The sequence below is a fragment of the Schistocerca americana genome, chromosome 2 (assembly GCF_021461395.2).
Source record: "Schistocerca americana isolate TAMUIC-IGC-003095 chromosome 2, iqSchAmer2.1, whole genome shotgun sequence".
Taxonomy (NCBI): Eukaryota; Metazoa; Arthropoda; class Insecta; order Orthoptera; family Acrididae; genus Schistocerca; species Schistocerca americana.
This window is the reverse complement of record NC_060120.1, coordinates 637,927,932-637,940,233: the sequence shown is the minus strand read 5'-3', so window position 1 is coordinate 637,940,233 and position 12,302 is coordinate 637,927,932.

Genomic DNA, 12,302 nt, shown 5'->3' with positions numbered 1-12,302 from the left:
CTCACATTTTCACAATCCTCAATAAGGTGGCCAAGATAGACACGAAGCCCACGCCTACTACAATAGTACAAGTAACCTTCACATTAAACCGCAGTTGTCGAGCTTCTTTCGGTCTTGTGATCAAAAAGGCTCCCGATAGGACGATGGAGTCTTAGTTTCGAAAGGATATCCGAAATCCATGTTTTCTCCACTGGTTATGGCACATTTCAGTTGTTCTGCAGCGTTGTTGACTTTACCTAGCGGCTTCTGAAGAACTTGCATTAGCCGCCGTTTTTCTTTCAAATTGAACAATTTTGGAACAAATTTCATACCAAAAACATCCGAAAAATTCTATAGCCTGAACCAGTTTATATGGCAATATCATCAGCGACTTCTCTGGGGGTTATTCGGCGATCGTTAGTAATCATTTTCTTTCACTGTTTCCCGATTCCATCGGTTAATCATGTGTGACTTTTTTCATCCTCAGTGTGTTCGCGGTATTCTTCGAAACGCTTATATCACAATTAAACCCTTGTTTTACTCATAGTAGACTCACCAAGAGCAATATTTAATATTTCTAAACCTCTACTGCACTTCATTCCTTTCATACAGCAAAAGTTTCTAGAAATTCTCTGCTCCATTGTTCTACAAAACATGTTCTCGCTAATACCACCAAAAATATGTAACACTCTTGGCAGCTGATCTCTGACTAAACATCCGATATGGCTAAAACTGCACCGATACTTTTCAGACATGTTTACCAACATAACAACGCAAAAGCATCAGGCGATAAGTTACAACATTCCCATTACTTTTTGAACACATCTTACTTGTGAGAGGAATGAGAAGGCGACAAGTTGGGTTGAGCAATATACGGCTAGTAAGAACTGGGCAACTGTTTCTGCCATCGCGACCCGAACTGGGGTTACGAAACCTCAGCCGTGGAGCTGCGCTGTTTGTAAGAACTGGTATGCTAGTTTAAAGATACAGTACGAGCTACACGGTACGGTGAAACTACTAATGTGGTCGAAATATAGGAGAGAAAATGTGACCGGCCGCGGTGGCCGTGCGGTTCTGGCGCTGCAGTCCGGAGCCGCAAGGCTGCTACGGTCGCAGGTTCGAATCCTGCCTCGGGCATGGGTGTGTGTGATGTCCTTAGGTTAGTTAGGTTTAAGTAGTTCTAAGTTCTAGGGGACTTATGACCTAAGATGTTGAGTCCCATAGTGCTCAGAGCCATTTGAACCATTTTTAGAGAAAATGTGACCTACCCAACGGACTCGGCATTGGATCCTTTCGACATTTACGGTAGAAGGTGGTAGTACAATTTTGTTTCCTGAATTTGTTTTAGGAAAGCATTTGGACATTCATTCTCATAAGTCTTTTTATTCTTTTGAGACTGACAATGGCCGTACTTGATATCTGTCACATTTGAGTTGGCCGGCCGCGGTGGTCGAGCGGTTCTAGGCGCTTCAGTCCGGAACCACGCTGCTGCTACGGTCGCAGGTCCGAAGCCTGCCTCGGCCATGGATGTGTGTGATGTCCTTAGGTTAGTTAGGTTTAAGTAGTTCTAAGTTCTAGGGGATTGATGACCTCAGCTGTTAAGTCCCGTAGTGCTTAGAGCCATTAGAACGATTTGAACACTTGAGCTGCACACGCGACGAACGCCTTTCCTCCAGCACAAACATAATCCTCCCTACCACATGGTGGGTGGAAAGTAAGTGGCTATTGCTAATATTTGCCAAAATAATTGGTGTGTTTTATTGTAACGAGATTTATTATGATCATCATAATATTACAAATTTATTTTAAAGTGGGAATTCCTTAGAGGTGTCAGTTTTTTCCACCAATTTCTAGTCATTTGGGAATGTGCCCAACCGACTTCAAGATGAACTCTTGTGGCACATTGGTGAGAACATTGCGGATACGAGCTTCCGCTCAGTGTTGTTCAGGTGCTGCGAGCTTTGCTGTTATGTGTATTCGCTGCCTGGACTACGACCAGACTGCGAACTATTGCTGGTCTCACGGTGATGTTTATAAAAGATTACCTGACAAACCCAGCGTTCCCTTGGTATTCATTTTGCCAATTTTCTATTAGAAATGAATCAAAAAATGAATTCTATATGTGGTATAATACCGAAAAAATTTCATTTCCATGTACTCGTGAAAACAACTGAAACTGTAAATCACTTGTACAAAGAAATGTGCATAATGTACAACTATATAAGTACAGTATCTCAATTAAGAAACGTAATACGTAAAATACAAATTCTCTGTAATGTTTATTTAACTCAGAACTTGATTATAAACAGTATTTCTAGTGTCAAGTTCTTGAGTGAGCCCACCCTTAAGCAAGCGACATTAAGCTGCCTATGAGGAAAACAGGAGACGTCAAATCCACTGGGTAGTAATTGACAGACTGCCCCTAAGGCTTGTAATGGCAAATGCAAGCCCCACTGGATACTGCGGTCTCTTGAAGTAAAAGGGGCGCAGCTGTTTCGCTTATCTACAGTGCGATTTTGTAAACGTCTCTGCGCCAACATCTCTTTATAGCCCTACAGACAAGTTTTGTTTTCACCTACAGCAGTTTGAGCTTCGCAGTTGAAAGCTGTCAAAAGCGCTTTCAGTTGTCCAGGATTTCCTTAAGTTGACTTGACTGCAGGACTGTCTTAGTGGTGAAGAATATTGTAAATGTATTAAAACTTCATGCATGATACGGAATTGTTTCACGTGTCTCAGCTTATGAAGTCATATTTCCTGATCTATGAGTGATGTAATGACATAATTTTGTAGGTACTTTCGGCGGCGTATGTGGATACTGTCTGCTAAATTTGCTCGGAAATTTGTGGCGAGGTCTCATGGGACCGAACTGCTGACATCATCGTTCCCTAATCTTACGCACTACTTAATCTAACTTAAATTAACTTACGCTAAGGACAACACACACACACACACACACACACTTGCCCGAGGGAGGACTCGAACCACCGACGGGGGAAGCCGCGCGGGCCGTGACAAGGCACCCTAGACCGCGCGGCTACCCCGCGCGTCCAAAGTGTATTGCGAGTAGGCTTAGCAGCAAAGAAATAATAAATACGTCTTGCACAAAGCGGCCGTTTTTCACATAGCTCAGTATTTATGACGTCTATATCCTGAACTATGTGTGGTACCTTACATAATTTTGCAGGTGAAAGAATGGTTCAAATGGCTCTGAGCACTATGGGACTCAACATCTGTGGTCATAAGTCCCGTAGAACTTAGAACTAATTAAACCTAACTAACCGAAGGACGTCACACACATCCATGCCCGAGGCAGGATTCGAACCTGCGACCGTAGCAGTCGCGCGGTTCCTGACTGAGCGCCTAGAACCGCTAGACCACCGCGGCCGGCTTTTGCAGGTGAATTTAGCGGCATATAAAGATACTGTTTGCGAAATTTGTTGCGAATAGAGTTACTAGCTCAGAAGTAGTAAACTTGGACATCATGCATATGTGGCAGTTTTTCTCGCATCTCAGCGTTAATTACGTCATATCTCTTGAACTGTGTTCGGTCTGTGTTTCTTACCCTCACAGCGATTGTTTCCTTGACAGTAAGGCATATGTGTAGCAACCGCACAGAGGTTTAGGAGAAGATGTGGAACATACACATATACAATACATACATTTTTGTAATTGATGTGGTTTGGGGGGTTGAACTCCCATGCCCACTACGCTCTTTGACGCTTTTTTGGTTTTTAGAGCCCACATTCATATTCAGTGTAAAGCACATTTGTGAAATGAAACAGGATGAGACTAGTATCGTGGTGCAAACGCTAAGTTCTTGGGACAACGAAATTAAGAAGTCTATCGCAATAAAGACTTTGGAAAACCTATTATAAAGAGGTGAAGGTTCCAATTTAAACAAGGCTATTGCTCCGGCACTCAATTTATTAAGATCTCACCGGCCATCGTATCCACCAGAGCTGGAAGACGTTAAGAGAATTTGTTTTACGGAATATCAGCGCGGGCTCTGAAAACAAACGAGCATCAAAGCGCTTAGTGGATGTCGACTTCAAAATGAACTATAAATAGCGGCGCGATAACAACAATAGTTCACAGTCTTGTGGTCTGGTTGGAGTCCAGGCAGCGATTACACGTAACAGTACAAGCAGCGGCTGTAGAGGAAGAACGGTTCGGTAGTCCAAGTATTTGGCATAAAATAAACACACCTTTGCTGAAAAGCTAGAAATAAAGCACTAAACTAACTACGTACTTACATAGATGGTAATTAAGCTACTCCAGAGTAGCCTTGCGGTGTAAGAGCTGTAGCTGTCACTAATCAAAGGATGGATATCAACAATTGTAATCCACGCACAAAAACTTGTTAATACACCTTTCAGGTTTCAGAATTACTACGAATATACTTTTACTACAAATAAAATTTCAAGTACAAAGGGAAACTGTAAGAACACGCACGCGTGTCGTGCCGAATCATATTTGCTCAAATACGTACGTGGTGACCATAATTAAGGCTCTGAAGTAATGTTAAAAATTTTCAAATTCACTAACGTATTGTGCTGTGGTACTCTGTTACCCCGTTTGTCTGACCGGTTGTGCTGTCTTCCGCAGTAACCGTCAGAAGTTAAAATGAAAGGCTGCAGTAAATAAAGGCGAGTATAAGCAATACACAGAGATTTTAAAACTGCGTTTCTGATTTTATGCAAAATAAAAATTTTAATTCCAACGTTTCTGTCTACAGCAATTTGGACGTTCGATGCTAAAACCATTGGAAGACTGTGCATTGTTTAGCAAGCCATATAAACATACATACAGGGACTTATTAGTTACGTGGGGTATAATCAATCTTTCCCTGTGGTACTGGATTTTAAATGTTGACCGTAAAGGATAAAATAAGCAAACAGAGAAAGCGCCATTATATCAATGGCGCGAGCTGTAATGAAATCGGCGCAACTAGTCACTGTCGATCTGTTGTTAATAAGATGAGGCGTTACTGTGAGAAGAAACTTAAAAATGTTTAACGCCTATCTTGGCTTCGTAATAAAAAAGAATTCTTCAAAAATTACATCGAACTTTGCAACATAGAATTTAAAGTGAAGGCAAGTTTTTGCATCGGGCATGCAATGTGTGTTGTGTTGAAGGCTGTTACAATGGCAGCTGATCAATGGCATCACCGTGTTAAGATGACCAACTTGATTCAAGCTCTCTGACAAATTGCTGACGAAACATTTAGGACAAGGAATGTGTATAAGTAATAAATAATTGCAATATGCATCTCACTACGATTCTAATTAACATAAGATATACAGCAAAAAAATAGGAGCATCTTCTGCCTAATGTGCAATCAGGAGGAACGCCATGAGAAGAAAGGCAGTAAACAAATTACAGCTAAAAAGTGAAAAAAAATGTGTAAAATCTTAAGGGACTTAACTGCGAAGGTCATCAGTCCCTAAGCTTACACACTACGTAAACTAAATTATCCTAAGGACAAACACATACACCCATTCCCCAGGGAGGACTCGAACCTCCGCCGTGACCAGCCACACAGTCCATGACTGCAGCGCCTTAGACCGCTCGAGTTAAGTTGTAAATTGTCTGGTTGACTGTTTGTAGACATTTCGCGCCTTTATTTAGTTGAGAGAACATCGATTATGGAGTGCGCTTGTAGCAGGTGAAAGACAGGTGGAAGACACATTTACTGGTTCTCTAGATATGAGAAATCCCTTACTTGACTTTGTTAACTATAGTAGATTTGGAATCTGTTACATCACCGACATCAGTATTTGCGAGTGGAAATATCAGTTTCTTCTATTTTTTTTTGTGTTCATGTAAAGTTCTTTGCAGATGGGATAAGTTTCTAGTTACTCAGTGGTTTACAGCACGCTCCACCTTGCTAAAGTTTCGAATTTCTAGAGAAATAATTTCGGGTCTATATCTTTGGAATTATTCTGTGTTAGCAATACTGTTATGCAAGAGATATTGCTGAGTACTTGACATAGAGAAGTATCGCGTGAATGATATAATATTACGGCAAACAATGTGAAAATACATGTGTTCTTGTAATCCCAGAGTGTGGAGATACGTGTAGAAAGCAAGCAAGCAGGTCGGGGCCAGAAACAGTGATGCCTTTGTGCCGAGGGAAAATGAGCATCGGGAGTGGATTACTTGTGACCATCAGGTGTGGTTGATGACCACCGAACCTCACAGGAAATATCTAGTGCTGTAAGGAGTATATACGGTGAATGTGCTTATGCTATCTGTCTTCTCAGTACATGTACGAATGTCTGGCAGTTAATAACTATATGCATCATGCAAAAGGGGCGATTTTGTATGGTGCAAGATATGAATTTGAAACGTCCCCTTTGAACAATTATACACGATCTTTTGTAGGATTTTTGAAAGTCAGATTGCGTTGCGCTAAAAATATTGTGTGTCAGGTTAAGGACAGTCGTGTATAATTGTTCAAAGGGGACGTTTCAAATTTCGTGTTTACTACATCGATATAGTAGGTGGAGATCGGTTTGACGCTCTAATATTCAAGGTTCCGTTGTCCATGGCAGAGCAGTGTAATTAGGGAAGAGTCTTTCCATACTTGACGATCTGTAGGCCACTTTTGCAGGGTTTAAGTGTCAGAGCAATATGGCGATCTGTACAAAATAGATTTGCTGCTGAAAGTCCTGCCTGAAGAAAAAGATGGTGGAAAATGCTCCCGCACCAGCAGTATCAGTAATTTGGTGGGTAAATTCAGTAAGAGGTGATCAGAATGCTCCATTCATATGCAAGACATCCTTTGTGCTGGGACATAGGAGCCTCTACATAGGCGTGAGAACTTTTGTGTTTTGGAGATGTTTGTTGAAAGCAGGGCTTAACGATTTCCAGGAAGGGTAACACGTGATGGCTGGTGTGCTACATTAGGACCATAAGCAGGAATGCATTTGGCATTATTCTGGGCTATTTTCGTAAACAGGTTCTATAAGGACAAAAGAATTTCTATGCAGACAACCTGAGACATTACGAAAGCTCCTACAAAAGTGACCATTAACTATTTCTATGGCACTTTACAATTTCCGAGAGGTAGACTTGACTCTTATTTATATAGCCTCGTAACCTTAGTATAACACTGAGAACCCTTTAGTTGCACCTGGGATGGTGAGCCGCAACACTAACATTTCACAGCGATGCGTCAACCACACTGGGCAGGTAAACATGTGCACAGCTAGACACATCTTGCATGTCCTGTTACGATTGCTAGGAACTATGCACCCTGTGCTATAACGCATTCAGAGAGAGAGACTTGGCTGTTATTTGCATATGCATGTGACATCAGTGTAAGATTGAGAACCTTTTAGCCGCATCTGCAGGGGTGAGTTGCTCAGCAATTAGGTGTTCGCTGGACTGCAGGTGGAAAGGCATCGCACCAGCAATGGTAAACATGTGCGCGCAACCCAGTGGTGTCTTGCATATGGGAGCGCCATGAACATGCCGTCCAACATGCTTGCCTCAGAGCCTTTGTAGGGAAGAGTTCACTGTTATGTTGCGGTTGACAATAGTTTGAAAGCATTTTTTACATGCAGTGAGTGTTTGTGCACTGTATTATTTTCGGCTGTTTAAGCATTGCGAGTGTGTTTGCATAGTGTTACGAGTTGTTTTCGTTTCTCTTATTTTGTGAGCAGGTGCGCAGGCTGTGCAGTGCGTAATTTTGACAGTTGACGATTAGCAAGCAGTGGCTTTTACATGCATTATTTTGACAATTTACGAGTTCTTTACATCTCTGCACATCAGTGTACTGCATTATTTCTGTGATTTACAAGTAGTTTGCAGGTCTGTAGGCTATTACTGTGACCCCATGCACGCCATAGTGAGTGTTTTGTATAAGTGTAATAAATAAACTACATGAAATCCGTCCGTACGTAAATTGTGTGCATTATTTCGATAGTTTACAATTAGTGAGCGTGTCTGCAGAGCGTTTTACATGCGTTATTTTGACAATTTACGAGTTGTTCTCGTGTCTCTACATCAGTGTACTGAATTATTTCGGTGATTTACAAGACGTTTGCAAGGTGTCAGGCAAATCCAACACCTTCCATGAAAACCCTGACATGATAAGCAAATCCAGCAGTATGTCACATAGCTCCGAATAAATCGTGACATTAAATTAACCAAAGTAATACGATCAACGAGTGAGCAAATGGAATACCACAGACTAACACAAGAATGCCTAAATGCATGTCATATCTTCCCACTGTGAAACAGACGCATTTCCGAGGGGAGAAACGAGAACAGAAGCCAAGAGTAGAACTGTGTTAAGCTAGAAAGCCCTACGATAAGGGACGGACACCCACGTTGCCAGCCAACCGCCAGGACCACCCTCCAGCCCATGTTAAAAGATAGAGCCCTCCAGAAGAACATTATAGATCTTACGATAACACTAAAAGGGCCATACTAGCTGCAAGTTTTAGCGTGAGACTTTTTCACGTCTCTGTTATGTTGCAAACGTTAAAAACATTGCCCCACCACGAAAAGTATAACGTTTCTCATTGGATAGACAGAATTTTTGTAGGCGGAGCTTAAGGTTAACGTTGAGACCATGATTGGTCAGATGAAAACACAGCCAGATAGGTTGTTTTTAAACCAACTTCGGTAAATTGTAGTAAGGAGAAGTTAGGAGGGAGTTGCTTCCGAGACGGCGACCTGTATGGAGCTGCGCCGGCCGCCGCCATCTGACGAACACCGACAAGGTAATGAACACAAGCGATGCCGCATTTTTGAGCGCTAAGGCTTCACTCAGAACTGCAGAAGTCTCATCTGTTACATCCCCTTTTTACGTAATACTAGTGTCGATCGTCAGTTAATGCTCACGGTATTCTCATTTGCTACGTAAGTTAAGATCTGAAACGCGATGATTTTTCTGTTATATAATTATTGAGAAGCCACATCAGCCACTGTAATTTACGACTAGTTATATAAGTAATTAAAGATAATTGAGGGTCACTGTAGACCATTTTGATAGTTTTGTCTTTTGTGAAACTTAATTTAAACCTAGATTATAGATGTGATACGGCATAGGTCATTCTTCGATCCATTGTAGAACTTGGAAACCCATTCAGGGAATATTCGTTCACATTTTTGTTGAACGCAGTTGGTTTTTATCATCCTGTATTAAAATATTTCCTTTTATCAATAGTGCAATTTAGAAAGAATGTTTTGTGAATAGAATAAAATTTCCAATTGTAAACTTAACTGCTTTTTCGACGTTATTTTACCAGCTAACTAAAAATAGGAAAGCCTTGAACCCCTTCCACTAAATTTAATTAGTATTAAGATTCTTTTACAGGGAGTGCAGTGGAGCTGACGCTGAAATCATTAAGTATTTGATTATATCATCGCTAGTCTCACTGAACTCTGCTGAACTCTTCATGTAATGTGTGGTCTGGCGTCTCCTTACCAGCAACAGGTCCCACGTTGAAACTAGTCAATTCCCTAAAAAACACGCTCAGAGCATCGTTGCGCGAAAGTGGTAGGGAGACACGACTTAAAACAAACAGACACCACGCAGAATGTTAGAAGTTTGCAGGTCTGTAGACTATTTACTGTGACCCCAAGCAAGTCAGGGCGAGTGTTCTGTATCAGTGTAATAAATATACTACGTGAAATCCGTCCCAAAATAAATTGTTCCAAAATAAATACACTCCTTCCTCGCACCAGCAGCCCAGCACAGGCTGTTCTTTTCCCGCCATTTTCCCCCAAACCGCCATAGGGTAATAGCGCCCTCTGGTGGCAGCACCATGTACTAAGTCAGTTGGACTCCGAACCTGGATGGAGCTACTACCTCAAACTGTTTAAATAAAGACTGAAAATAAAGACTCACATCCATCCTATCCAGGAGCCCAGCACAAGCTGAGTCCTTTTCCCATCAATTCCAAGGAAGAGGTGGCAGTCGGACGAGTTAGGCCAAGTGACCTACTTCCCCGCCATTTTCTTAGGTTAGTGGAGGTAGCCAAAGTGACCTTCTTTCGCTGCCAAAATTGTAACTTCCTGCCATTTTCTGGAGGAGGGAGTGGGGAATGGAGTGGAGGGGTTAGATTAGTGGAAGTAGCGCAGTTGACCTATTTTCCCGCAAAAATTTGAACTTCCCACCATGACGTCATTGCAATGTTGCCAGATCTATCGCCGCCATCTAGAAATAAATTGTCCCACTACTTAGTAAGTCACGAAGTGTAGTCAGTTGGTGTTCAGAAAAGGAGATTTCGTAACAAATTTACGGATTTTTTTTCGGTGATTGCATGTGTCTCAATTTGAATTTCATGTTTGCTGCCTTGTTGGGGGTCGGCTTCACAATTAAAAACGCATTAAACACAAAATTTGCACACATTTTCCATTTTTCGCTTGTTGTTGTTGTGGTCTTCAGTCCAGAGACTGGTTTGATGCAGCTCTCCATGCCACTCTATCCTGTGCAAGCTTCTTCATCTCCCAGTACCTACTGCAGCCTACATCCTTCTGAATCTGCTTAGTGTATTCATCTCTTGGTCTCCCTCTACGATTTTTACCCTCTACGCTGCCCTCCAATACTAAATTGGTGATCCCTTGATGCCTCAGAACATGTCCTACCAACCGATCCCTTCTCCTAGTCAAGTTGTGCCACAAACTCCTCTTCTCCCCAATCCTATTCAGTACCCCCTCATTAGTTATGTGATCTACCCATCTGATCTTTAGCATTCTTCCGTAGCACCACATTTCGAAAGCTTTTATTCTCTTCTTGTCCATACTATTTATCGTCCATGTTTCACTTCCATACATGGCTACACTCCATACAAATACTTTCAGAAACGACTTCCTGACACTTAAATCTACACTCGATGTTAACAAATTTCTCTTCTTCATAAACTCTTTCCTTGCCATTGCCAGTCTACATTTTATATCCTCTCTACTTTGACCATCATCAATTATTTTGCTCCCCAAATAGCAAAACTCCTTTACTGCTTAAGAGTCTCATTTCCTAATCTAATTCCCTCAACATCACCCGACTTGATTCGACTACATTCCTTTATCCTCGTTTTGCTTTTGTTGATGTTCATCTTATATCCTCCTTTCAAGACACTGTCCATTCCGTTAAACTGCTCTTCCAAGTCCTTTGCTGTCTCTGTCAGAATTACAATGTCATCGGCGAACCTTAAAGTTTTTATTTCTTCTCCATGGATTTTAATACCTACGCCGAATATTTCTTTTGTTTCCTTTACTGCATGCTCAGTATACAGATTGAACAACATCGGGGAGAGGCTACAACCCTGTCTCACTCCCTTCCCAACCACTGCTTCCCTTTCATGTCCCTCGACTCTTATAACTGCCTTTCGCTCCCTGTATTTTACCCCTGCCACCTTTAGAATTTGAAAGAGAATATTCCAGTCAACATTGTCAAAAGTTTTCTCTAAGTCTACAAATGCTAGAAACGTAGGTTTGCCTTTCCTTAATCTATATTCTAAGTTAAGTCGTAGGGTCAGTATTGCCTCACGTATCCCAACATTTCTACGGAATCCAAACTGATCTTCCCCGAGGTCGGCTTCTACCAGTTTTTCCATTCGTTTGTAAAGAATTCGCTTTAGTATTTTGCAGCTGTGACTTATTAAACTGATAGTTCGATAATTTTCACACCTGTCAACGCCTGCTTTCTTTGGGATTGGAATTATTATATTCTTCTTGAAGTCTGAGGGTATTTCGCCTGTCTCATACATTTTGCTCACCAGATGGTAGAGTTTTGTCAGGACCGGCTCTCCCAAGGCTGTCAGTAGTTCTAATGGAATGTTATCTACTCCCGGGGCCTTGTTTCGACTTAGGTCTTTCAGTGCTCTATCAAACTCTTCACGCAGTATCATATCTCCCATTTTTTCGCTTATATCGCGAATTTTCGAAGATGACCACTCGCTACAAAACGGAAGTAGAAACAGTTTCTTATAAAATTCGATAGTCAGATTTGATTTTTTGATGTAACGGCGCTAGAGCCCGCTGAAAAGCAGCTACTTTTGATCATTCTGCGGAAACGTCAAGAAAGCCCACTCCCATCCATTACAACCCGAAAAATATTCGTGTTATCAACAAAACCCCTACACTACACAAAAGTGCATTCGGTTTCCTACAATTGACGGGTGTGACAACCAGTTTTCTCATAATGGGTGAGGCAGCAAAAGCAAAATTACGAAAAGATGTCATCTTTGTCCTACATCTATCCATTTCTCATCGGTTTTATACTTTCGGTGTATCACACTTAAAAGAGGTGGTTTTGAATGAACTGATGGGAAGGTATCTTTGACGAAAACATTAACGAATTATATTTG